The following is a 27,312-nucleotide window of genomic DNA, read 5'->3' as shown; positions in this document are numbered from 1 at the left end:
TTTGTCTTTGTTTTTTTGATTTTTTTGTTTTGGCAAAAGTTTCACTATATCGTTGGAAACTAATAAATTTAACGCGCATGTTGCTATGTTTATAGTTGTGCGTCTATATATCTATATATGTATATATAAGGGTGAATGTATGTATGTATGTATATACATAAATATGTATTTATGCACATAAATAAAGCATAGCTGCTTATACATGTGCTACCAAACCGTTATTTGGTGTTAATAATGATAATAGCAACGGATATGGCAACAAAAACGCTGCGCATGCGCAAACAAAACTGCATTTTTCGCTTTCGAAATTAATACAGATTGTTATTGTTGCTGTCTTTTTCTTATATTGAACTCGCATTCATTTAATTTTGCGTTTTTTCCGACTAATTTTTTCATGTTACGCCTGGCTTGGGCGCTTTAGGCGCGTTGCTTATCGATTCAATTACAACAATGACCGAACACAATTAGCGTCGAAAGTGAAAAAATGGACAAAGCAATAGCAATGCTTTAAAGTAGTAAAAAAAATAAATAAAATAAAAAATAATAAAAAAATAAAACAATTAAAAGAGTAATATAGTAAAGAAAAAAAATTAAAAGAAATTTTTTTCTCCAAGCAATAAGCACTAGCGCCGCACTGACAATCACACACACAACATGGCTATGTGTTAAGTGGTAAATAGTCGGCTGATGGAATGTTTGCTGCCACTGCTATGCGCATGCGCACCTTTTTTCTGCGCCTTTTTTCGCATTGCTATAAAACTTTGTTAGTTTTTTTGTAATTTGTATTTGCTTTAGCATTATAATTTGTTAAATAAATATGTGCGCAGTGTGCCTGCCAATGTGCGACTGTCCGTCCGCAGCAAAGAAAAAAGAAAACGAAAAAAGTGGCCGCGTACGCATCAAGTGAAAGTTGAATTTTACCTTTTCTGATTTTTCTTCGCCGACAGCAAGCATTTTTTTCCGGACCATAAGCGATGCGCTGCACATTACGACACATTGCAACCATAAATGCTGCCACATATAAATACACACAGACGCATACTGTTGTACGAACACACGGGCATGCGCGTTTTGGCCAAATTGAAAATGCAAGGCAATGCAACCGGCTTTTAAGTGCGTGCGCTAAGAAAAATCGCAACGATAACAACAAAAAAAAACACCATAACAACAATCACAGCAAAAAGTGAATTTTCTTCGAAAGAAAAGCAGAAAAAACTGAATTGAAATGCAATGAAAACTGAAAACTGATCTTGTGCGTGTCGGCGCTGTCCATCAATGCTCCAAACGCCTCGCAGCGTGCCTAGTGAGCGTGTGAGCTGCGCATGAGCATGCATAAATGCGTTGTTATTTGGAGACCGAAAAAAATTTGTAATTTAAATAACTCGTACGAAATCGTTAATTTGATATCGATACGAGTAACAAATATGCCATGCGGGCACCACAACCACACACATGCACAAAAACATGTATTTAGTGCGCATGCGCGTGTATGGGTCGCGTCTGCGGCGCGTTTATAGGCATTTTTCCTTCGGCATGAAACTCTAGAGGGTTAGCTACTTAAGCATATTTATTTTGATTACTTTTTATTGGAACAATTTTTGGGTCAATTGCTATAGCAAACAATAATATTGAGTGTATGTGTGTCGGTATGTATTTGTTGTTTATTTATGTGCATTAGTTTGCATAAATTACACCACTTCTTCGACACGTTCGATTAAAAGAGCCAACATAAAATTATGTTTGAATGCGCAGCGACACACGCAGACACACACACACATACAAACACACATATTATGTTGGCTTAATAAAAACTTAAATAGTAACGCGTGCGAACGCCTGCGTACGTTTATCTACATAAATGCCAAACCCAGTCCAGCTGTGAACCTGTTGGGCAAACAGGTTCGTGTCTTAAGTCTTTTGTATGAATGAGCGTTTGCGGCGCTGTTGTGCTTTTACTGCTGCGGCTGGTGCTTTGAAACGACTTCGCCGCTGTTGAATTAATGTTCAATGTCTGAGTCTGAACATAAACGTTTATATATTTTATAATTTATCCCTTTTGATTCGAAATGCTAGTAAAGTTAGTTAGCATTAAACGCGTCTCTAGAGGGATTAGCGAGTGTTTAGAGTTAATCCAATAATTATTATCTAGTTATAATGGCTCCGATTAGTTATATTGCAATCGAAACTTAAAAAAAATGCCAATAGCACACAGAGTTGTTAAAAAAATGCTTATAGTACAAAGTTCGCTGGGAGAATTAAGGATTTTTTGGCATAAATCGGAAGAGAACACATATTTGTAAACAAAATGGTTATGACAGAAATACATACATAGATACAGTCGACGAACTTGTCAAGCTTGGCGCTTTTATATTAAATGGCTATACCAATGTAACGCATGAAAAATTAGGCGATTTTCGTGAATTTTTTTTTAAAGAAAGTACTCGATTGAATGTTTCAAAGTTCTTTGAACGTAATAAGGTATATTTTCAGCTATACTTAAAGATTTTTTCTTTACAAATAAGATTTTAAGATTTTTTCTTTACAAAAATGTTGAAAAATAACGGAGTTATGTGCTGTCTTCGGAGGTGCAAAAAAGTGCTGACATGATTCCGGCCGAAGTTAAGTTTGAAGTCAAAAAGTTTATTAAACTTAAAGATATTTCCTATACAATGACCTACGATCTTTGAAAAATATCAAAAACTAACAAAATGGCGTAATTTTGAAAAAAAAATCGTTTTTTTAGGTCAAAAATGGTCGTTTTTTTAATGCCAAATTGACTATTTTCAACCAATCAAAAAGATCGTAAGTTATTGTATAGTAAATGTATTCAACAATACTCAGTTTCAATTCGAAGTCGATCGGTTAATTTCTCGCTGAGTTATGATGTCAGCAATTTTGAAAAATGTCGTTTCGAGAAAAACACGTTTAAAGTTTCACTAATACACATATGTTTGTACCTCCGAGCGGTCGTTCTTTAGAACGCTGCCATCCAAAAACTATTGAAGATACGACCTTGCCGAATTCACACGTTATTTTTGGAAATATAAGCTATCGAAAGAGCCAAAAACAATTGTTTTTTTTGAAAGTGTCACACTGGTATAGCCCCTTAAGAACGTTTAAAGTAGAAGAAAAACTATATAACAGTAATCGAAAGCAAAAAAAAAAAAAAAACGCTTGCAGCGAAGCCATAATATCTAAACAATTTCTTCTATGATTTCTCTTTTACCTTAAAAAATAACTCATGCCAAATTACTTGAAGATATTTCGTCCAACTAAAATGTTTTCCATATGAGCACTTGATTCCGATCGTTTAGATTGCATGGAAGTTATGTGCTACAGTGATCCGATTTGAATAATTTCTTCGAAGATTACATGTCTGCCTTGGAAAATAATCTTCGCCAAATTTCTTAAATAGACCTTGCCAAATTAAAAAGTTTTCAAAACAAAAACTTGATTTTAATCGTTCAGCTTATATGGCAGCCGAATGATATAGTAATGCTATATAGACCAATTACTCAGGTATTGTAGCGTTGTCTGAGATAATAAGTCATGCCAAATTTCATGAATATAGCTTGTCAAACCTAAAAGTTGTTCATGCGTAGGCTTTATTTTGCCCGATGTGTTTGTATAGCAGCTATAGTAATCCAATCTGAACAATTTTATGGAGGATTTCTCTATTATGGAGAATTTCTTAGCCAATAACTCATGCAAATTTTCTGCGCCAATGGTTCTCCTCAATGAGTTTAGAACTGCTTGAGCAAAGATCGAAGGCATGCTCATAAGTACTAGTAAAGTGAAGGAAAGTAAATCTCACACTATAGGAGTGTGTGAGATTCATTCACAGCCACAACTTAATTATCTGGGAGTAATAATAGACTCAAGGCTCAAATTTAAAGATCACCTAGAATACACTGCGGGTAAAGCGAAACGTGTTATCAAAAATGATGGCAAATAAAAGCTGCGTGCGTTCCAGCCGGTGATTTTTACTTGCAAAGTTAATGAGGTCGGTTGTGTTATATGCGGCTCCAATATGAATTCAGGCGCTAGGCATTAAAGCATATGCCAGATAAATAAGCACTGTGCAGGCAGATTTTCCGGATAATATCAAGTGACGTTGATGAAGTAATAGCCAGCATGATGCCCACTGACATCGAGGGTGACGAATACTATCGGGTATACAATTTAAAAGAGCCGTCTATAGGAGCCAAAAGAGAAGAGAGAGCAGCGGTGGTAAACCTCATTTAAAGGACAGTGAACCCACAGACTGATACCAGACGACATGGGGACCTGGAACTCCATCTAACCCAAATATTAAGTGGGCATTGGTGTTTTAGAAGCTACGTGTACAAATTCCAGCACAACATTAGTCCGAATTGTCCGACGTGCTCAGAGGGCTTTGAAGTCTCTGAACATGTATTTTTTATTGCCCTTTTTCGCAAGACAAAAACTTAAAATTACACTCGGTGGTAGTTTTACGGTGGAGAATTTGACCACACTCATGGATCAGTCCACTGAGACGCGGAAAGCTGTAAGCGAAGCGGCAGGCTCAATTATGACAAAACTAAGCCATATAGAGCAGATTAGACGCCCCTGTCAATACCACGAAGGAATACTTAATCAGGTGGTTCTGGGAAGGAGTGTGGAGTTGGGAGTAGGTTGAGTTTAGCGGCTTTTAATGCTTCCCCCTACTTAAGAAAAAAAGTATGTCTAATTGGCCTTAGCTAGTCACAATCTTAGTAATAGAGAAAAGATGATACAGTTAAAAATGTCATCAGTCAAGCAAAAGCTTTGCCAGCATTGAATTATGCCTAGACTCTTCCATATATGTACATATACATACATGTATGTATGTATATAAAACTGGAGACTTTGAAAAGTGATTTTAATTTTTGAAAGCTTGAGAGATTATTAATATTTTTAATGAAAAAAACTGTATTTGCTTTATACATCATATGCATGTATGTATTAAAATTGGATAAATGAGCTGCGACGCGCTCTTTCACGTGCCACATTCGTGAGCACGTAACTCGATTTAATGTGTCACACAGTTACTTTTGTGCATATTATTATAGAGATAAGTATCTGATACAGTGTAGCATACATATAAATGCATACATACATATACATACACACAACTATAGTGGCGCATGAATATCTTTATCTTTTCGTCAATTTCTTCGACATTATGTTCCATCGATTCGCCACACTCCGCAGCCACTGCTGTTCTACGCTTCAGTCAGCCACTTGAGGCTGTGAAAGAGATTATTTAGCACAGTTTGCGCTTGTAAAAATCACAGCTTAATTCATCAAATGAGCATTCATTAGCATATAAAGTGGCAGAGAATTTATGCTGAAAACACATAGCATGCCCCTCCATATGAGTGTGTGCATATGTGTATATGAATGTGTACATATGTGTATATGTATGAATGTGTGCGTTAAGAAGGAATGCATGACAAGCGGCTAGCGCAGAATAACTGCCGATTACCCACTTAGTTGGGACAAAAAGCAACAAAAAAACTCGTTTGTTGGAAACTTTCTAAAACGGAGTAACTAAAATTAACTCGCGAGCGCACAAACACCACCTGAGAACATTAACCAACACATATGTAAGCAGGCACATAAACAACTAAATATTTGGAATTCGAGATGATGGCCAAATTGGTGATCGTAAATGAAGATGCGCGCTGACAGTTGAATGGAATTGTGTCGGAAATGCTTTTCTTCACTTCACTGCTGTCGTGCCATTTCGTAAATTGTGGTGGCATACAAGCGGAGTAGCTGTAAATGCCCGTGTTAGTTGATTAAAATATCAAAACTGCGCGTTAACTACTTTGACAGATGTATCTTGTTGAGATTATCGCATAAATGCTGGGGAGCAAACTAATTATGGACGGCTTGTGGAATTCTGTGCGACTTCCTCGGAAAATTTAAGTAATATAAATGAGTAAAATCTGGTTTTTACTCAAAAGAAGGTAACGGGTGATTCAAGTAGAGGCATATTTGCAATAGCCTTCTTTAGACAGTACACGCATGACTCGTGTCAACATAATCGGTGAAAAGTTCCAAGGAGATTCGACGTTTTCGAGCCAACTTTCGTTCCGCGATGAGGCGCCATGGCTGTGTGAACAAGTAAAATTGCCGCATTTGGGACGAAGAGCAACCTGTAGATATTCAAGAATTGACATTTTAGTGTTCGAACGATTCATCAAAATTGGACTCAAAGATAGACCATCTGAGACGTAGCCAGCCGTGGTCAACATTTGAAAGATATAATCTTCAAAAAAAAAAATAAAAAAATAAAGAATGTTGTTTCGAATAATAATAAACTTCCCCACCAAATTTGAAGTTTCTGTGTTTTTTCTCTTGGAAGTAGGGATCTTGGAAATGGATCGCTGTGTATATATTTTAGTAAAATCAAATAAAAGACACTATGAAGACTCAAATAAAAGACACTATGAAGAAGTTCACAATTTGTGTGCGCTTACAGATACGTCTACAAGTAGACGAATAGTTGTCCCTGAACAGAAGAGTTTTCTTCGCCTCAAAACAATAGAGCCAACTCTGGAACCAAATTTGAGGGCGAAAATACACTGTATATGTATTCAATACGCATGAAAGAAAACAATGAGTGTAATGCTGATAAAATATAAGAGAATCAAGAAAATATTAAGGTTTTAGTTTTGGAGGTGGAGCTGAAACCTTCCATGTAATAAATCAGTGATGAATGAGTACACAGAGCAGAATATATCGCTCTGATTGTTCTATAATTACCTGTTGCTAAGAGGTATTATAAAATTTAGTAATTTTCGATAAGGCTTAAAAGAAAATAACTGTATTGAATTGATTAACCTGGGCAAAATCTTACGATTAGAAAGTTTTAATAATCTCTAAAATTTTCACTTGCACTATCTTACAAGAGTACGTAGCCAAGCGAGTATCTCAGCTAACACCATTATTGCTGGAAAGTGTATAAAAGTTTGGTCCACATAAATGATTTTTCGACCACGTAAAATCATCGAGACTCTAATTAAATATTAATATCAAATATTTCAGAATAACGAGGTAAAAAGGAATGATCTATGACACATAATTAGATAATTTACTCTTTCAAGTGGCTGCGTGAAGTCCTTATTTATGGCTCAAATCAAACACTAAACTTTTGCTACGGAGTACACTATGTATTGCCAAATATCACCGTGGGTAAATTTTCCTACCAAGTTTTTTCGAATAATTAGATGCTTGGCATAAAGAAGAACACCTCCGACTGAAAGAGAAACGTCTAAATGTTTTTCTTAGATGTTTGCCAACGAAAGATACGCAATATAGTAGTAATAGTAAGAGTTTGTTCATATTCTAAAATTTTTAATTTATTATTAATAATCTATGTGATCCTCGTCAAAGTAATCCCCCTTGACCACAATACACTTATGCCAATGTGTTTTTCAATCCTCAAAACAGTTGTTAAAGTCAATTTCCGAAATAGCCTTCAATGCGCGTAGTGATTCACGATTACTGTCTTCAATTGACTCAAAAAGGGTTTCCGGAGCCATTTGAGTCTGTTTAATAGTCAGAAGTCACACGGAGCTAAATCAGTTGCGGCACGATTCCAGCCTCTTTTTACAAATAGTTTCGCACAATCGACGCATAACACTCAAATAGTATTCTTTGTTGACAGTTTGGCCGGTAGTAAGGAATTCGGAGTGCCTCACACCTCTATAATGGAAGAAAACTGTCAACATAACCTTGATTTTTGACCTGCTTTGAGGTGTTTTTTTTGGCTTCGACTCACTTTTGCCACGATATTCGGCCGATTAATCGTCTGTTTCAGGTTCGTAAGCATATATCCATGACTCATCACCAGTAGTAACACGTTTAATGACATCCTGGTAGTCGGAAAGCATTGTTTCACACGTTAACGCAACGCTGTTTTTCGAAAAAATTTAGTGATTTTGGAACCAATCGTGCTTTCACTTTTCTTAAGCATAAATTATCTCTCAAAATGGTTTGCACTGATTCTTGCGATATTTCATCGATGTCAGTAAGGTCTTTGACTGTTGATCATCGATTCTCAAGCACCTATTCCTTTTTTGGTTTGATTGACGTTTTGATCATCGGTTGATGTTGACGGCCGTCCTGAACGTGATTTGTCGTCAACGCGTTCTCGATTCTATCTGAAGGCTTTCTTCATTCATTCTGAAAGCTTCGGCACCAGAAATTTGATTCTTAATGTAAAATTTGATGGAACTTCTTTGTTGAATAATTTCACTCATCGTAATAATTGTTGAATGCACTTTATGTACTTCAGAAGGACAGGTGTATACTAAACACTTCTTATTATTCTGACGTGAGAAAAAAATATATGTCTTGAGGAGCGGGTTTTCGCGCGAAATTTAAACCATAAAGTATTATAAGCTTATTGTTTGCTAACAGTAGTAGCTAAATGTTATAGCTGAGGTACCTTTTGCGCTTATTCGGGCGGTCTATAGTTTTCCAATTACAATTTTCACCTCCACATACATAAGTACGTACTAAGAGTTGATGGAGGTAATGATAATAAAAAGTATTTTGCTGAATAAGGAAAAATGCATTTCAATTTAGCTTTACCATTCAATATTTATCTGTAAGAGAAATTAGTTTGGTAGCTATTTGTTTAGATTGACTCAGAAAATTTTCATTTTAAGGGCAATGAAAAATGTTTAAAAAAGTGAGAAATTTATAATTTTCATAATATGAGCAAAGTTTATGAAATTGCAGCTTGAGATATTTGTTATATTAAAAATCTGAGTGTAGCGCTTCAAATCGGATCTCTTAATTATCAATTTAATATTTTTGCTTTTCATGAATTTCACACTCTTAATTTAACTTTCGATAGTTAATAAAAAAAATACATGAGTATTTGAAGAAGACAGATTTAAAATTATATTTCGATTTAAAAAAATAAGTGTTTTCTTCCTTGCACAATTTTTTCAGTTTGGAAAAAATATATAAATACTAAAATCGCGAACTATGCATAATATATAAGTTCGAATATATGTAAATAATAATTTTCAATAATATATATAGATATTTAAATTAATATTCTTCAATAACAACTCACCTTGGTTTAGAAAAGGAAAGCTTAGTCTGATCGGGCATCTTCAGGGCCAATAAAACTATCTGTTTTTGTCATTCAATTTTGGAATTGCATTTAATATTCATAAAAAAATAATATTATTAATATCATTTGATTATTGATATATATTTTATAGGAACATGCTATTCTTCAGTAATGATTACTCACCCAAAATATTCGCCATTTCCAAAAATTCATTTAATTTTTAGGCACAAAAATTTTGGTAAAATCCGGCTCAGAAGCGGAAATGACTATTAAATGATTTTTTATTTATTTTTAGTGCTTGATAATCAAAATTGTTGCAATTACTTTGAGAGAAGTAGAGAATCAGCATCACAATAATTTCTTTTTAAAATATTTGTAATTCCAAATTTCACATTTAAAAGTGTATAATTTGTCTGCTGGTCTAATTTTTAGAGTGATAAGTGGTTTAATATTGGGATAAGTGTTTTCGTGATAAATAAAAAAATCGAAAAAATAGTAGATAATAAAACATTGTACTGTTAATTGCTACGCGAACAATGACACACATTTACAAACAAACATAACAAAAATTCGAAACGTGCTACTTCATTTGACCGCATTTCTCACCATAATTTTCAAGTTTAATCTACCGCTTGAATGCGATTTGTGAAGTGTGAAATTCCGGCTACCACTCGACAGTCATTCATTCATTCATTCATTTATTGCTTCATTCTATGGTCATCACTGTGATTGCCAACTAAATGACTGAGAGACTGCGGGCGCTGTTGTTGTTCCTATAATTAAAACGCAGCTGCATTAGGCCATCAAATAGCTAAGTAATGATAGCTCAGAGTTCAACTATTACACCATACATACGTACGCGATAAAATGATTGCTTCTAGAATACACAATTGAAATCGAAATAAAAGTTAAAGATGCGCCAAGGTCAACAAGCGTTCACTCCCCGCCACGTGAGGTATGCTCAGCAACGTATAAGTAGTAACAAAAACAAAATAAAAGTACGATTCAGAGAGGAAAACAATTTATCATTGTCATTACATACTCGTGTATGACACGAGTGTAACTGTTTGACAGCCGATCTCCACAGATCATCGTATGCGCTTTTGAATTGATTTTGAGACCGTGCGCTGACTGCCGATTGCAGCATTAAAATCGCATACAACCACAAAATGAGGATAGAGGGGGACGATAATATAGCGGTTGCAGGCGTCGCAGATTCTACCAAAGTCACTTGACGCAAACACTACTGTGTGCTATGTAAGCGAATGTGACAGACCCCAGAAAATATGCATAAATAGCAAATAATAATGAATTATTGTTGTTTACAAAATATTTGAGATTTTAACATTGTTGAAATTTATACTGCTTTTGTTGCTTTTTTGAATGTGCATGCGGTTAATGTGAGTCTAAGCGTCGGGTAAATATGTATACGTGTTAGTTTCATTACTTTTTGGAAAGCTGAGCTCATTGATACGCTAGAAAATGCAATTTCATTTGGATGCACGTAATCATTTCAGCAATTTCAGTTTCACAATCACTTGTTGTTGTTTTTGTTAGCGGCTTATGAAATATTCTGAGTATACTTAAAGGTATTATTTATACATATATAAATAAGGAAAAAACTTGCGATAATTTCTAATAAATTCACTTGAAGAGTCTCACATCACATTAGGAGGCGGGTGAACTTTTTAGCAGTTATAAAATAAAGATGTGTACTTAAATATCCATATTGAGGTGTTACCGATATTATTTAATTGTTATTTATTTATAATATTTTAAGTGCAATAGAACTCTAATCGAAATTTAACTCTGTATTTTAATATATAAAGTCTGGTTCATATTTCATTATTTTGAAATATCATAATACATGAACACAGTAAAGTTCAAATGTTGGAAAAGTCTCAGCTTCAAAATGCTTTAAAAAACTGTATCTGTATCTATGAATCCCGATTTAACTCAGTAATAGAGTTATATCTCAAATATGACATTTTTAATTCAGAAACTGTATCTCAATATTAGTCTCTATGGAACTATTGTTAATAGAAAACAAGAAAAAATGTTACTTCGGTTGCCCCAAATCTATAATACACTTCAGGAATACAAAAGATCCCTTACAAGAACTTTGATCGGTCAGTTTGTGTGGCAGCTATAACCTATAGTGACTCAATCTGAAAACTTTCTTCGGAGTTTGTAACATTGCTTTAGGCAGTAATTTATAAGAAATTTCGTGAAGATATGTAGTCAAATGAAAAAGTTACCCATACTAGCACTTGATTCCGGCTTTTCAGCTAATAAAGTAACTATGGTGTGTGCTATATTGACTCGATCTGAACGATTTCGTCGGGGATTGCAGCGTTTCTGTAGGCAATAGTCCCTGAGAAATTTTGTGAAGAAATCTTATCACTAATTTTACCACACAAGCACTTAATTTGTTCAGTTGGTATGGAAGCTATATGCTAAAGTGATCCGATATTGGCTGCTCTGAGGAATGAGCAGCTTCTTGAACAGAAAAATACGATTGCAAAATTTCAGATTGATATTTCAAAAAGTGAAGGACTAGTTCGTATATATACAGACAGTCAAACGACTTATGCTCCTCATCACGCTGATCATTTATACATATGTACATATGTACTTTGTAGGGTCTCTGCCGTTTGGTGTTGGGTGTTACAAATAGCGTGGGCAATTTAATATACCCTGTCTGGGGAATGAAAATGCAAAATACGTAATTTATTAATGATGATAGATTTATCAGCAACTTGGTTTGCGACTTTACTATCAAAATCCTTTGAATTGTTATTGATATAATTGCGTTCGTACTTTTAGTGAATGTGGTAGAAGCTCTTCTTGGACTTTGGGGTGTGCTATAGATTTTTTCACTAGCAAAAGATGACAATTAAGTTACATCAAAAAGACTGGGTCGATCCAAGTATCTGCTGACACTTAGTCACGCAGGAACGAAGCGACTGTATAATAATGCCAATAATTAAAGTTGTGCCACCAAATGCGCTCTATTTCCTAGGGTTTTATTTTCATTCAAAGAATTAGAATATATACCTAAGTTTAAAGAATTTAGATAGACATTTGCATATACATATATACTAAGCATTATATATATGTATATATAAATTATTTATAACAATACTTAATGTTTTCATTTTATCAATTACAGGTTCCTGTTGATACTCCAGTAGTGTAACATCACTTGAAGACGACTGTTGAATACTATTTTACAGCAATTCTGCTTGCCAGGTGTACAAAAATGAAAAAAATGTAAGTTTCAAGTTCGTTGCGTAAGTCTTTTATTTATTTGGATTGAATGTGATAAAAATGACGTAAATATTTATTAATAAAATGCAGGTACTCTGTGTAGGAATTCACTGTTAATATGTATTTAATAATGTTCTTGCATAGTGGTGTTAAAAATTAACTAAAATCAATTCATATATACATACATATAGAAAGATGAATTAGATAGCCTTGTTCCGGATTATTTTCTAATACTTACGTTACACAAACTGTATTTGTCATATGACGTAAAATTCATATGTAGCATTAAACAGAGGATGTTAAAATTAATTAACATTGCGTAAATTAACATAGCATAATATAATTTAACTTAAACTTAAGCTTAAATTCAAACTAAAACTTAAATTTAACTTAACTAAATTACCTTAACTTAACTTAAACTTAAATTTAAACTTAAACTCAACTTAAACTTAAAATTATACTTAAGCTTAACTTAACTTAAATTTGACTTAACTTAAACTTAACTTTACTTAACACATCTTAACTTAACTTAACTTAATTTTACTTAACTTAACTTAATTTAACTTAACTTAACGTAACTTAACTTAGATTAACTGTTTTACTTTTCTTCATGAAATTATATATGTTTTTCTTTGTCCATATCATAAACAGTACACTTATATATTCCGTCATCTAGAGTGTAAAAGCAAAAAAGTAATATACTCATTCTAGAGCTTTGGAAACAGAGAAAAATACATTCAAAATATAATATTTGTTCAAACTAGACACTAAGTAAGTAATGTTAGCATTGACCTTTCCCTCAACAGGAATTTAATTAAAAGTCACTGACGTAGATCAAAACACTTAAGCACATTTGCATGTACGTAAATCCATATTGTTTCAAGTATTTCGACACAAGTTGTTAATGCAAATAAAAGCATTCAGTCATCAGCGATGAAACACATTTTACATAAATTTTATTGAATTACGCCTTCCTTCTCCATATTATATTCGTGTTTTTGATGAAATCATGCAGCGAGCAATTTGCTGCTTAAAAGTTTCTTAAATTCAATTTGACAGTATTTTTGATTGAAAGAACCATTTATAGGTACACAACTGACGGTGTCTTGATGGCACAGCAACATGCAGTTGATGGATTGACGTCTCGTTTACATTGTTCTTATTTTATTTGCTTTTATTTTTTTCACCTTTTCTTTATTGATTTACCCACTGGCACTCCTCCCCCACACCGCTAGCATTGGCTGAGTAATTGTATTTACATTTGGCAATTGCCAGCGCGCAGAAGCATCGAGCATCGGCCATCAAGTGAACAAATAAAGGCAGCCAATCTGTCAGTCAGCGAATGAGGCGAAGTAGACAGGCAGTCAATCAGCGCTTGCTTGTACGCAATTAATCGGCTTAAAATGGCGCAGAAGAATGTGAGAAACTTTGTGTGCGAGCTCGTTGCTTAAGTCTTCAGCATGCCAGTGCGTATGAGTAATTACAAAATAATGCAACGACAAAAGGGAGAGTAGTTTCTGTAATGTAAAATGTAAAATTACATTATTGTTGTTGTAATATGGTATGCACATGTGTGTATCTTTGTGTTTGCGCGTACAAAAGCAATATTGTTAACAAATTTCGTGCTTTTAAGCTTTTATTGATTGTTCATTGAACTCATCAATACAATTGGTTTTAATGGGGCCTTCGAAGTGTTTCTTCTTTCTGTTTACTGAATATATATGTACTTACGTATGTTTGCTTGCTGCAAATTATAAGTTTTAATTTGTAACATATAAATTATTCTACATTTGCTGCATTTCTAAATGCTCATTTGGCTATGAAATAGGATTTGCCATTATTTCATCGTTCAGATTTGCGCCGATAAGCTAAAATCAAAAGACAATTAAATACTAAAATGAAGTGGCTACTCTGTATGTAGCGTAAAAATGTGGTAGAAACAAAATAGAAAAAATTGTTTGGCAACATAAATCTTAATAAGAATATCACTCACAAACACCTCAGATATAAAAGTTTAATTAGAATTTTAGTACACTAAATTTAAATTCTATATAATTCAAATAAAATAGCTCTGCGAAAAATCATTTGATATTCATATAATTTGCTTATAAAATTATTTTTATTATTATCATCGTAATTCTAATATAACATTCTTAAATCGATTGAAATTTAAAATAAAATATAATTGGCAACTCTAATATTTTTTTTCTTGCTTGTACAAATATTTTGCTTAGTGAAGTATTTGTGAATTTTATGTCTTTTGTTCAAAAATGAAAAAACAAAATAAGTGGCAACCTTGAGATTTATAAAAAAATTGAATTCCTTGATTAATTAGAAATATTGAAATTTAATATTGCATATGGTTGGCTTGCTCCATAAGTTTTTCGTTGGAAATTTAGAAAAATACGCAGTTCAAATTAATAATATTTCTGTATAAAACTGTACAAATATAATTTAGTTGATACCTTACAAATTGTTTTTATGAATACGTTTATTTTAAAATATCAAATATTTAAGGGGTTATATATAGTTAGAAGGCCGAAAAACCCGAATTTTCCAGAACTTTTTCTGAGAAAACTTTTCATATTATTGATCCAACAATTTGTACATATATTATGGTATCTTTTACTATATTTTAAGACTTAGTATTAGTAAAAATATTTATTTGGAAGGAACTACTGCTAATGTCCAGGAGCTCCTTTCAAAACAGAAATTTTGCGGTGACCACTATATCTCTGAACTGAATGCTATGAAATTAAAACAGATTTGGTTAAAGTGATGTTAAGTCTAGTAAATAATCGAAGGAGTAATCAAAATAAATTTTGGACATAATGGCGGTTTCTCAAAAAAAGAAACCAAAATCGATTTTTGACCAAAATTTCGGCCATAAATAGTTTATAAAAAAAAGATTTATCGGTGAGAAAAAATCTTATATTAATTTCTAAAAAAAATATTTAAGAAGCTCGTGTTAAAAATTGAGATTAATCGGTTTAGCCGTTTTCTAGTAATGTTGGTCACCGGCTTTGAAAACACCATTTGATAAAAACGGAATAAACTTCCAAGCGCTCTGAAACGCCTTTTCAAATTTGCGTGTAATTCGAAAATAATCACCGGAACGATATGAAATTTTCTGTGTGTATTCTCAAATATAATATACATATGTACATTAAGAAAATAAAATAACAAAAACAGATTTTCTAAAAATTCTAGCTAGCTCCTTAAGAGGACATACCCTGTGTGAAATTAAAAAAAAAAAAGAATTCTTTGTTTTTTCATATTTCGATAATTTTTGAATTACAGGCATGTAAAAGATAGCCGCTCAGTTCAATCAGCTTCATCAGTTTAGTTTTAAACGAGTTTTTCTCCAAACAGCATTTTTCAAATTTGCTTCAGTGATAACTTGAAGGCAAATGATTCGAGCATTATGCAATATCTTTTCGCCCTTCCTGTATATAATTCTAACGGTTTTTTGATCTGATAAAAAATCGAACTTTAGCAGATCAAAACGACAAAAATTTCTAGTCAAATTAACTTTTTTATTGTTGGCATTTTGTCCATTTTTGTTATTTATTTTTGATGGCAGGTAATTTTATGGAAAATACTTATCTTTAGTTCAAAGAGAGTTTTTTATTTTCAAGATCTCGTTTAACTAAAAAAATATTTACTTTTTTGTTTTTTTTTAGGCTGTTACAATGGTGTGCCCTTTAAAAGTTAATTTGAGCTTCTTGCTTCGTATATTTAGCAACCTCAAGGAAACTTTTTACAAAATATTTTGATGTTACTAGTATTTGTTAATTTAATTTTCATATTTTGAACGTGTTGGAAACACTAGTTTAAGGTTTACGAATATAAAATTTGGCAATTTCTGGTAAAAACTTATCTTACTCTTAATAATTCTATTTGTTTTTGTTTTTCTGTTTACTTCCTCACAATTTTGTTGGTTTATTATAGTTATCTTAATGCCCCCCGCCCTTCCTTATCTCTCATTGTGCTCTTTCTGGTCCAGGAGAAGAATATTTCATGTGTTCAAGACAGTCTATTCAAAGCTCAAAATGCGTATAAGTTGTTCTTACTATAAGATCTTTCACGAATTTGATTTGTTGTTTTGAAAATATATTTATTCGGAATACAAAGATAATATCACAGCAGTTAAAAACGATCATAGCGAACTATCAAAAATGATGCGATTAGCAGTTTTCTTTTGTATTAATACCAATATATCCATAATAATATGTAATTTTACTGTTATGTTAATTTGGTCAAAAGCCGCTGAAATTAGATGGACGTGAGCGTTAACAAATGAAATATAACTAATAAATAAACGTTATTTATACGATATATATCTACGAGTAATAATAAAAACCAATAGCTCTACTGAATACGAAAAATACCAAAACTAATTACAAAAACACCAATAAATAGCTTTTCAGCAAATTTCGTTGAGTTTGGCGATGTTCACATGCATAAGTTTTATTAATGGATCCATTTAATTATAATTTGTTTTTAATCTTTTATTGGGCAGCTTCTATTTCGCCCTTCCCTTTCGCATTTTGCACGCTTAGCTGATGTACCATAAACATATTTACATATATTTAATAAAAATAAATTTGTATGTGCATATTACATCAGCCGTTCGTGTAAGTCTGTAGCATTTCAAGGTTAATCGAGTGTATCATCAGCAGCGTTGAAAATTAATTTGTTATTTTTTCATGTATTCCCAAGCTTAATATGCGACGTCAGCTTAACAAGTGGAGGGGATTAACATTTTTTCGTATTTTTATTTGTTGCTTGTATTGAAGATTCACTCAGGTTGACTTGTAGAAAAGACTAAGAATACTTAGGATTATCATTAGAAGTTATTTACTTATAATTAATTGCTTCATTAGTTCTTTTATTTTATTAGTGCTTATGAAGTTTTGAGTGCTTCGTCTAAATATAATTATTTTTTAGTGGAAAATTTTGGGTTCATTTATATATAAATAATAACAAATGGCTTATGATTTTCCGTTCAACACTGTGTTCGCCGCATTTCTTCGACATTTCATCATATGTTGTTTATTGCTAGTAAAATGGTGATATGTTATATACAATAACGATTCTCCGAAATGTGTGGACCTATCGACTTAAAATCTGGCACTTCTAACCTTATTAGATATAAGTATTTGTCAGGTATTGATCGAAATAATAAGATTTCTGACAATACAATGATTTTTATTTAGAAGCAATTCGGTAGTGTACATTTTTTGAAAGCAAATCCAAAACTGTTTCAGAATTATAAAAGCAGATTGGGTTCTGTAAATCCACAGTTTTCTCCTGTGTCATACAAATGTGAGACAATATGCTAGTTGACAAAATTAGAGAAATATCTAAAAGGTCCCATAAGCTGTGCCCTTTATGTTTAGGCCATTATGTTTTAAATATTTTCTTAACCGATACTCCTATTGTCTCGGGGTTCAAATAATGTACAGTGACGAGAGATGGGAAGCATTCCTAGATAATTTCACAATATTAAATCTTAAGATACAAGTATAATGTTCAAATAGCTCAATTAACCAATTGCCTTTTAAAAAGAGTTTTGATTTTGTCTGCATAATATGGATAACACTTTGTATGGAAGAAAAAATATAATGTGATATTTATTAAAAATTTAAAGAAAACGGCAGCTTTGGCCACTTAAAGCTACTCCCGAAGGAAGTGTTGGAGACTCTATAAAGTATATTTATGTATAAATGATCATGTCGAGCTGACTAAATTTTGCCTTGATTGTCTGTCTGTATATATGCGAATTAGATTCTCAATTAGTGAGATATTGATCTGAAATTTCGCACACGTCCTCTTCACCTCAAAATACTGCTCATTAGCCACCAATATCGAGCCACAATCAACCATAAAGTGATTCCAGTTCATTATCTTTTAGGTAATTTCGACAGTAGGTTTTGGGTAAAATACTCGTATGTATCAATAACACTGTTAACTGAGTCGTTTCATACGAGATCTTAGGATACTCTGTTATCTTTCTGATACTAACACGATTTTGTAGCACTTTTATTTCAACTTTTTCGTTCCTATCGCCGTTAACGTCGGTGGACGGACGACTCGCGTTAAGCAATTTTTTGACGACTTCATAACTTTGCCCTTCGATTAACAGATTAAGGGATTGTCTCAGTGTGACCCACCGAAAAATCACTGATATTTGCGATTTTTTTAATGTTGAAATTAACTAATAGATTCGTAATAATCAATAAATTGTTGAAATGACACGTGAAAAACGGGTCCCGCAAGATGTTCCAGATTTCGGCCAAAATTTTGATCTAAAATAAAAATTTCAAAAAGATTATTTACATATCTGTAGGTAAGTATCGAATTTTGCCCTTTTTTCGACAGTTTTTCGTAGAAACAATAAGAAGATTTCAAAACAAGGAAAAAAGCTTCTATAGCACGATAGAGAATGATATCTCCAAAACTCTTCTTTTGAGAGTGTAAAAGTTTTGAAAAACACCATTTTTAGAAAAACGCGTTTAAGATTAGAGTCGCTATGTTCTCCACTCTGTTGCCTTTCTACAAGAAACACAATTTCGATTTGAAAATGAGAATGTTTATTACAGTGTATACTATGCAATGCAACAAAAAAAAATCGATTTTTCGAAAATTTCGCACTGAGACTGAATCCATATGATTTTGAAGGGGAAAATACAGTTGAAATAAAGGCTTGGCTTGATGAAGAATTTCCGGATACTGGGCAGAAATATCAATCAACAAGGATTGGTATGCTATTATAAGTTTAAATGTGGTGAAATGAGCACTGGAGACGGTGAACGCAGTGGACTGTCAAACGAGATAATTTTGTATAACCGTAAAGTCAAGGTTGTACCAATCTGGGAAAATATATAATAAAATATATTCGCGCACCAGCCCAGGTTAAAGAGATAGTATAGCTCACCTTCAAATTCATTGGGTGGGAATATTAGGTAAATTAAATGAGTTTAAAAGCTTTTGTGGTCAATTTAAAGTAAATAAAGTCATTTTGATTTCGGTTATCATATTCTTCCTGCAACATAAAACCACATTGCAGTGAAATTAAGCATACAATTTTAATATACAGTTATATCCAAGCACATAGTATACCTATGTAAGTATGTATATGTATGAGTTTGTAGTGAAAAATTGGCTCTCCCCATAAATGCTTACCGCGCTAAAAGCTAAAGGAGATGAAAATTTCGTTCATTCATAAAAATTGTAATCGCTGCAATGCGCTGTAGTTGTTGTTGTGACGTAATCGTGTTCGACGGAGTTGTAAGTGCACTGAAAACACACACTTACAGCCAGGGCATGAAACATGTGTGTGTGTGTGTGGCAATGCATCGCTGCTATGTTTTGTTGTTGCCGCTTATTGTTTTCCCGACTCAGCTTTGTTGCACACTGCAACAACTTGATTGCATTGTTATTTGTGATTTGTTGTTGTAGGCGCTGTGCGGCAGACGCCGTTACATGGCCGTATTTGCTGCACTTTTTGTTTTTGATCAGCGTCTATTTGTGTACTTTTTGTTGTAAACAATTTTTCGCCGCGAAAAGCAATTGTTTATTCAACCTCAAATAAATATACATACATACATATGTACGGTTCATAGCTACTTACAACAACGGCAACAAAATTGAAAAGTGTACAAATCGCTACAAGCAGTGGCATCAAAGCGGCTTACAATGGCGCTGCTGAATGCAATTACAACAACAAAAACAATTTCAATATTATTATGTTGGCTGTGATTTGTTTTCGTTTTTGAATTTTTGTTGCATAAAACGATTACAACAATGCAACTGTAATCAACTAAAACGCGCAATCAAAGCGGAGAAGTGCCGCGAAATGAAAAGTGATATAATCGAGAAGCGGTAAAAGGAGCAAAATTTTGTTGCATTGAACGGAGTCAATTTTTGAAAATGAAAGTATTGTTGATAAAATTACCAACTAAGAATTTTTGAGAAAAATAATTTCACGGCTTAGTTTGTAAATTGAAGCATTTCTGCAGAGAGTTTAGATAGTAAAATCAAGCGCAACATTTTTGCATTGAATTGGTGATTTTATCAAGCACACAGAAATTATCTAGACGCTTGTGATTCCACGACTTTTTTCATTTCCGCACTGCTAGGGGCCCAACTCCTTCCTTTTCTTAATTCGGCGCCTAACGCTCCCTTCCTTAAAGGGCTATACCAGTGTAACGCATGAAAAATTAGGCGATTTTCGTGAATTTTTTTAAAAGAAAGTACTCGATTGAATGCTTCAAAGTTTTTTGCACGTAATAAGGTATATTTTCAGCTATATTTTAAGATTTTTTTTTACAAAAATGTTGAAAAATAACGGAGTTATATACTGTCTTCGGAGCTGCCAAAAAAAGTGCCCCAGCTGCTGACATGATTCCGGCCGAATGAGTAGCTGAAACAAAAAAAATCAAAAAGTTTATTAAACTTAAATATATTTCCTATACAATGACCTACGATCTTTGAAAAATATCAAAAATTAACAAAATGGCGTAATTTTGAAAAAAAAAAAATCGTTTTCTTAGGTAAAAAATTGTCGTTTTTTTTTAATGCCAAATTCAAAATTTTCAACCAATAATTAAGATTGTAGGTCATTGTATAGTAAATGTATTCAAAAATACTCGAAAAAGCAAAAAAAAAATGTTTTCTGTTGAAAGTGTCACACTGGTATAGCCCCTTAAGCGTGTATTCCAGTCTAGAGGCCCGAACTTCGAACTTTTGGAAATTAATAAAAAATTGTTTGATATTTTTGCTATATAATATTTTATCTTTTTAAATTCGAACAACCTTTTGCTACAGGGTATAATAGTTTTGTTCACCTAAGGGTTGCACGTATCACCTAAAATTAAGCGAGATAGATATAGGGTTATACATAAGTATATATTATATATAAATGATCAGGATGACGGACAAGCTATAACTTGATTAACAATTGAGATATCTTGATGAAACTTGGTATGCGCGTTCCTTGCCAAAAAAAGGAGTTCGTAGATGGGCGTGATAGGACTACTGCCTCGCCCACAAACGCCACGAATAATGCCTTCAGAGTATGCCATCTTATGACCAAAAACTACCCCAAATCAAACAAAACCTCTTCAAGCCCCTAGGTACCGAATATGTAGACCCCAGAATGTGTGGGATATACAATTGAAATTCAGAGAAAATCTTTTCGTGATAATCATATGAAAAATGGGTTGAATCGGTCAATACTTCCCTGAGCCCCTAAAGATTTTCGATCTTCTGGGTGACTTTATACCAACAAAATAAATAAAATTCTAGGAAAACTATACCTAGCACCCATATAACAAATATCAGGATTTTCGAACATCCGGCTGACTTTACTCCATTTGATTGGTTATTTATGAAATGTTAACAGTATGTGGTACTGGTCTTGATTCCTGATAGTAGTTATAGTAAAAAATGTTCGGTTGCACCCGAACTAAGTCCTTTCTCAAATTAAATTTAATTCGCAAACATTTTCGGGCGATTATTTTTTCGTAACTTTCGACGTGGTTTAACTCAACAACAGTCCAACGATGAACTTAATTAAATTTTTAGCTATGAAGGTCAATCCGGGAGTATTCTTTATCGATGCTATGGTGAACTCAATCGTGGTTGTGAATCGACGGACAAATTTCGTGAATGTCGTTCAAAATCAGTTATTGTTCCGGAAACTACTGATGCTGTATGCAAAATGATATCGTCATCGACCAATCAGGATATTGAGACAACTGTGGACATTAGTAAGAGCGACATACATTTACTTTAAGATTTGTTTGTAAAAAAAAATTGTTCATGTTGAATCCCACATAATTTGTCAATCGCTTCAAAAAAGGCTCCTGTCAATTGGTCGCAAGAAATATTAAAAAAATACTATAGCATTGCTTCGAAACACGTCAATTGTATAACATCTTTACAGGTTATGAATCGTGGATTGCCTAGAATACTGACACAATGTGTCTAACGTTTGAATATCTCATTAGATTCGTAAATATTTGCGACACTATTGATGCACTGTTTTTCAATAATAATTTTAGATATTGAAAGAACAAGTTCCTAACAAGCGGTTTATGCTAGGTTTGATTTCTGTCTGAGACGCTGTAATTCTATTTTTTCGGTCGTACTAATTATGGCGGTAGCTCAAAAAACAATTGCAACATCTAGGCGTTCCAGTGTAGGTCGCGCTCCACAGCTCATAACAGTTTTGTGCGCTACTTACTTTTGTGGGCGTCTACCTTGATGCACAATTGATGACAGGAAAGCAAGCGCAGCAAAAAAGTAACGAGTTGAACGAAGCTAGACAAAAAAGGCAATGGAATACGTAAAAATGGATAAAAATTTATATATAACTTATATATAAAATATATACATATGTATGTGTATAAAAGAAGTAGCGGTTCCGAATTCATTAAATATATTGACTTAAACTAATATAGTGGCTTTTTAATTGCGATCAGATAAAAAATATTTTTACTTGTGGAAAATCACCACAGAATAATGACAATATCAAGTTTATTATATATTTATTGATAATTTTTAATATGTTTCCTGCGAACGGCATTTATATAATAAATGAGTTTTTAAAACTACGCTTTATGGCGTTTGAGTCAAGTACGCTGAAATTAAAATAGGCCGACATATATGTACTTTTGTAAGTGGCAACCTTGTGCCGAACTTGCAACAAATCCAATTCACTTCGAAGTTGAAATATAAATTCGGTGCAACCGTGAAGAAATTTTGGCGCGAGCAAACAACTTAGCAAATATTTAACTTAGCTGGAAGTTGTGCTTCGTATTGAGCCAACGTACGCCAATGTGGCCAAGACCATTTTAACTGCTTCGCTTACTTGCTCGCAAATACTTGAATAACCCCATAAAAATATACAGCGTGCTTCATATGAATGGTAGCTTAAGAAATGCAAGTAGAGATCTGTAAATGAATAATAAATATTTATAAATGTAAGACGATACGACATTATCGATATTTTTAACAAAATTAATCGATTTTACATAGATCGTTATTTTTACATAAAAGTTATTCAATATTTTTAGAAAATATTATTATTTTGATATATTTAATGGGACTGACGGCAGCTTCCTGGCAGCATGGATTATGACGATATTTATACCCTCAACAGTCACTGTAGCTACGGTGTTTGTAAAGTTCATCGGAGACTCTTGAAATAACTACATTAATGATTAGCGTGACGGGCTGAATCCATTTAGCCGTGTTCGTCTGTCTGTTTGTATATACGCGTCCTCGGTTTTTGAGATGTCGGTGCGAAATTTTGCGGACGTCTTTTTCTTCCCAAGAAGCTGCTCATTTGCCCGAACCGTCAATATCAATCCATTATAGCATATAGCTGCCATATAAACTGAACAATCGAACTCTTGTACTTGAATGGAAAACTTTTTTATCTGATAAGCTGTCTTCATGAAATTTGGCACCGATTATTTTTAGTGCGAAGAATATTATTGCAGTCGAATGTTTCGTTTTTAATTTTTTTCTTCTTTTTAATCATTTCGCTCGATAATTTGTGGAACCACTAATGATGAACTTCACATTATTCGTCGCTGAGCATAGGGATTCCCATTGTGCCAAATTCATTTGCTTAACTTATGTGTGATATTGACTTTGCTTCCAGCAATATTTAATTATATTTTACAGACAAATACACTTACTTTTGACACACACTGTAATAGTATCGAGCCAAATACGATAACGTATATATAAATACTATATATTCGTTAAATTTATGGCAGCAATGCTTTGTTAGGCCAACTATAGCTGCTGTTGAAAATTTCCAGTGTTGCATAGCGTTAAAATATGGTTTTAAATAAAGAGAGCTTGTCGTTGTTTTTTTATCTTAAATGTACAGAAGAGTTCTTTTGGTCATTGGGAAATTTTTCTTTCTTATTTCTAAGCCAGTATTTGCCCTTACTTGCTTATCATACAACAGAATTCTTTAAAAAAACAAAGGGAAGAAATACTCTTTTTTATTAGAAGAATGTACTTTGTGGAAGGAAATATTTATTTTTCAGTAAACAATGACATTTTAAACTATTTTAAATATATTTATGAAAAAGCATTAGTGATACACTCCGAGGTTCCCCACTTTTTTAAAGAAAAAATACAAAAAATTCAAATTTAATGGAAAATGTTTATTATCATTCGAAAGATAATTTTTAGGTATTTATTTTTTGGAGATTATTTCTTTGAGTCTAATTTTAGATGACTCGTTTGAGGATTTCGACTGCTAAGTGGCGAATAACATGCGTGATGTTTTGCTCCAAGGCCTGAATTGAAACGGGATTGACCGGATAGACTTTAGGCTTTACATAACCTCATAGGGAAAAGTCTAACGGTGTGATATTACTACATCTTGGACCGGCCCAAAATGTGGAATTATATGCTCACCGAAGTGTTCTCTCAATAAATCCATTAATTAATGTAAAAACAAATGTCAACGAGATCACGAGCCTCATTTTCAGGCATCAAGTAATCGGTTATCATGGCACGGTTATGGACCGATGATTCCACTGGCCCATAAACCACACCAAACCGTTGTTTTTTCTAGATAAAATGGCAGCTCTTAAATCTCTTCAGGTTGCTCTTCGTCTCAAATGCGTCATCGCCGAACAAAATTTGGCTCGAAAACGTGGATCTTCTTGGAATTTTTAAAGAGCCCATAGAGCGAAGCGATCTCGCTTGGAAGGCCTCTGTTCTTACACCAGCTTTATTTTGTACGCTTTCAATTTAAGATCTTGACGAAAAATGAACCAGTTCTTTCCATACGTCAGTCCGAGTTGTTGCGGACGACGCTGAATCGACTCTCCACGGTCTTCGTTTACACTCTCAGCTACGTCTGCTATATTTTCTTCACTGCCTGCTGGACGTGGTCTATTCGGTCTAATATTATCCAATAATACATACTAGGTCTCAAGATGGGTGATGGTGTTGCGAATAATACTCTCAGTAGGCCGATTATATTGACCATAAGTTGAGCGATACGCGCGAAACACATTCTTTATTTTCCATGATGAAATGCCAACTCGTTGAATTCGGAAAAATATGGTAATAGAAGTTTACTTATTTATTTAAGCGAGTGTTCTCTTGCTACTTGCTTACAAGCGTGGAAACGATCTTAGAATTATAAAGAATAATTAGAACATTGGATCCACTGAACTCTGTATTGAGATGTTTTGCCAAATACAATCAACATACATATATGTTATTATATTCGGTCCCTCTCGATGCCGCCACTACCTTACTTGTTCATGCTGGCAACTTTGTTACATTCGCATTTTCGTTCGATTATGTGCCCATGTGTTGTTGCTATTGCTGTTGCAATTCCACCGCTGTTACCATAAAATGTGAATGAATGCACGAGTGATTTTTGTGCTAAGCAAAAAGTAATCAACAACAAAAACAACAACATAGATATTTCTGCAACGGACAAGTGTGTAAAATTTACGGTTGCCGTTATCTGCTTTTGTTATTGTTGCAACAAACCAATTGCATTGTAGCGCATTTGCTGCTTTTGTTGTTGCCGCTGTTACTGTTGCTGCTTAAGTAGTTGCTGTTGCTGTTACTGCAGTTATGTCGGCATAGCCACTTTTGGCTCTTACCCACAATTTTTCACTTTATTTGACTTTTTCGCTTGCATTTTTCGCCCGTGTCGTTTTCTTTTCGTTTTTACACTTTGTTGTCTTCCACATGTTGTTGTTGTTTTTGTAACATTAGGTAGCAGTGAGTTACTTAGTTAGTTTATTGTGCGATTACACAATGCGCCGCTTTGCCTTCATCTCATTGCAAATGCAAGCAACTTGAAAATCGAAAAAAACGCAACGAAAACGAAAAACTAACGGTAAAATAATAAATCATGCACGCTTGCCTTCAAATAGCAAACAAAAGTAATAGTTTAATAAATAAACACAAAATCAACACAATACTTGCGCACACTTACGCACCTATTTGCTCGCTGTTGCTGCTTTGCCAATGCACTCGCTCGTGCTTGGGATTTCAATTGCCAGCTTAACGCCCATCATTAGACAACAACAAAAACAAATACACACATTGCGTAAATATTAAATAAGTACTTGAGTAAACTTCTTGCGTTTTGATTCCAATAGCTTTGTTGGCTAATTTTTTCTGTTTTGTTTGCCTTATCATTTATCGTATTGCTATTGCAACTATCGATAAATATTTATCGGCTTGCGTTATGTTGATTTGACACAAATTCCTTTCGAATTTTCGTGCTATTTTAAACTCAATAGCGTGAATTTATGATTAGAGTGGTTGATGTGTTGCAACATTGTCGAAATACCGGTCCACAGTGTTGCGAAACCGGAATTTTTTGAAAATCATATTGCCTAAACTGTAATTTTAATTGTATCGATGAGAAACTTCTACAGATTGGTCAGAATGAATTCCCAAACAGAATGAGTGAAAAAAAAATTTGCACCGAAAAAAATTTTTGGGTCAAATTTTCAGCAAAAGTAAAAAAAAAAAAAGTTGTTCGAAAAATTTACAAAAAAAAAATTATTTTAATTCTTCTTTTATTTCTGATAAATACCCTATGATTAGTTTTTTAAATAAAGTACATATAAGGTGGTCCAAACAAGAATTATAAGCGTCAATTTTTTATGATTTTTCGATATTTGTTGAAAAACTCTGAAATTTTGTATAAAACCAAAATCAATTTCATTTCTTATTTGAAAGGTGGCAACAAAAGCTTTAATTTGATACCGGTTTAAAGTCAATAGCTTCAGTTTTAAGAGAGTTATGCTCATTTTTGTGGAGTGCTAGAATAGATGTAGAATAAAAAAATAATTTGAAGATAGGCACAGGCATATTTTATTGCATTCTACAGAAAAATTACAAATTATCAATCAGTTTGACGTGGGATG

The 27,312-nt window shown here is 33.3% G+C and overlaps 1 protein-coding gene across 7 annotated transcripts in view; it reads left to right on the top strand.

Annotated features, from left to right (window-relative positions):
• The window catches only part of LOC126755066 (uncharacterized), a 176,306-nt gene that overhangs the window by 13,866 nt on the left and 135,128 nt on the right, over positions 1-27,312 (top strand). Inside the window, exon 1 of one of the 7 annotated variants that reach the window (XM_050467368.1) lies at positions 12,277-12,373. The exons of the other annotated variants lie outside the window; for them this stretch is intronic. The gene's annotated coding sequence lies outside the window, so the exon portion shown is untranslated. Of the gene's footprint in view, positions 1-12,276; positions 12,374-27,312 lie in introns of those variants that run through there. 7 annotated transcript variants of the gene reach the window in all.

The sequence above is a fragment of the Bactrocera neohumeralis genome, chromosome 4 (genome assembly GCF_024586455.1).
Source record: "Bactrocera neohumeralis isolate Rockhampton chromosome 4, APGP_CSIRO_Bneo_wtdbg2-racon-allhic-juicebox.fasta_v2, whole genome shotgun sequence".
NCBI lineage: Eukaryota > Metazoa > Arthropoda > Insecta > Diptera > Tephritidae > Bactrocera > Bactrocera neohumeralis.
The sequence above is the reverse complement of the archived record's forward strand: the minus strand, read 5'-3'. Positions and strand labels throughout refer to the sequence as shown.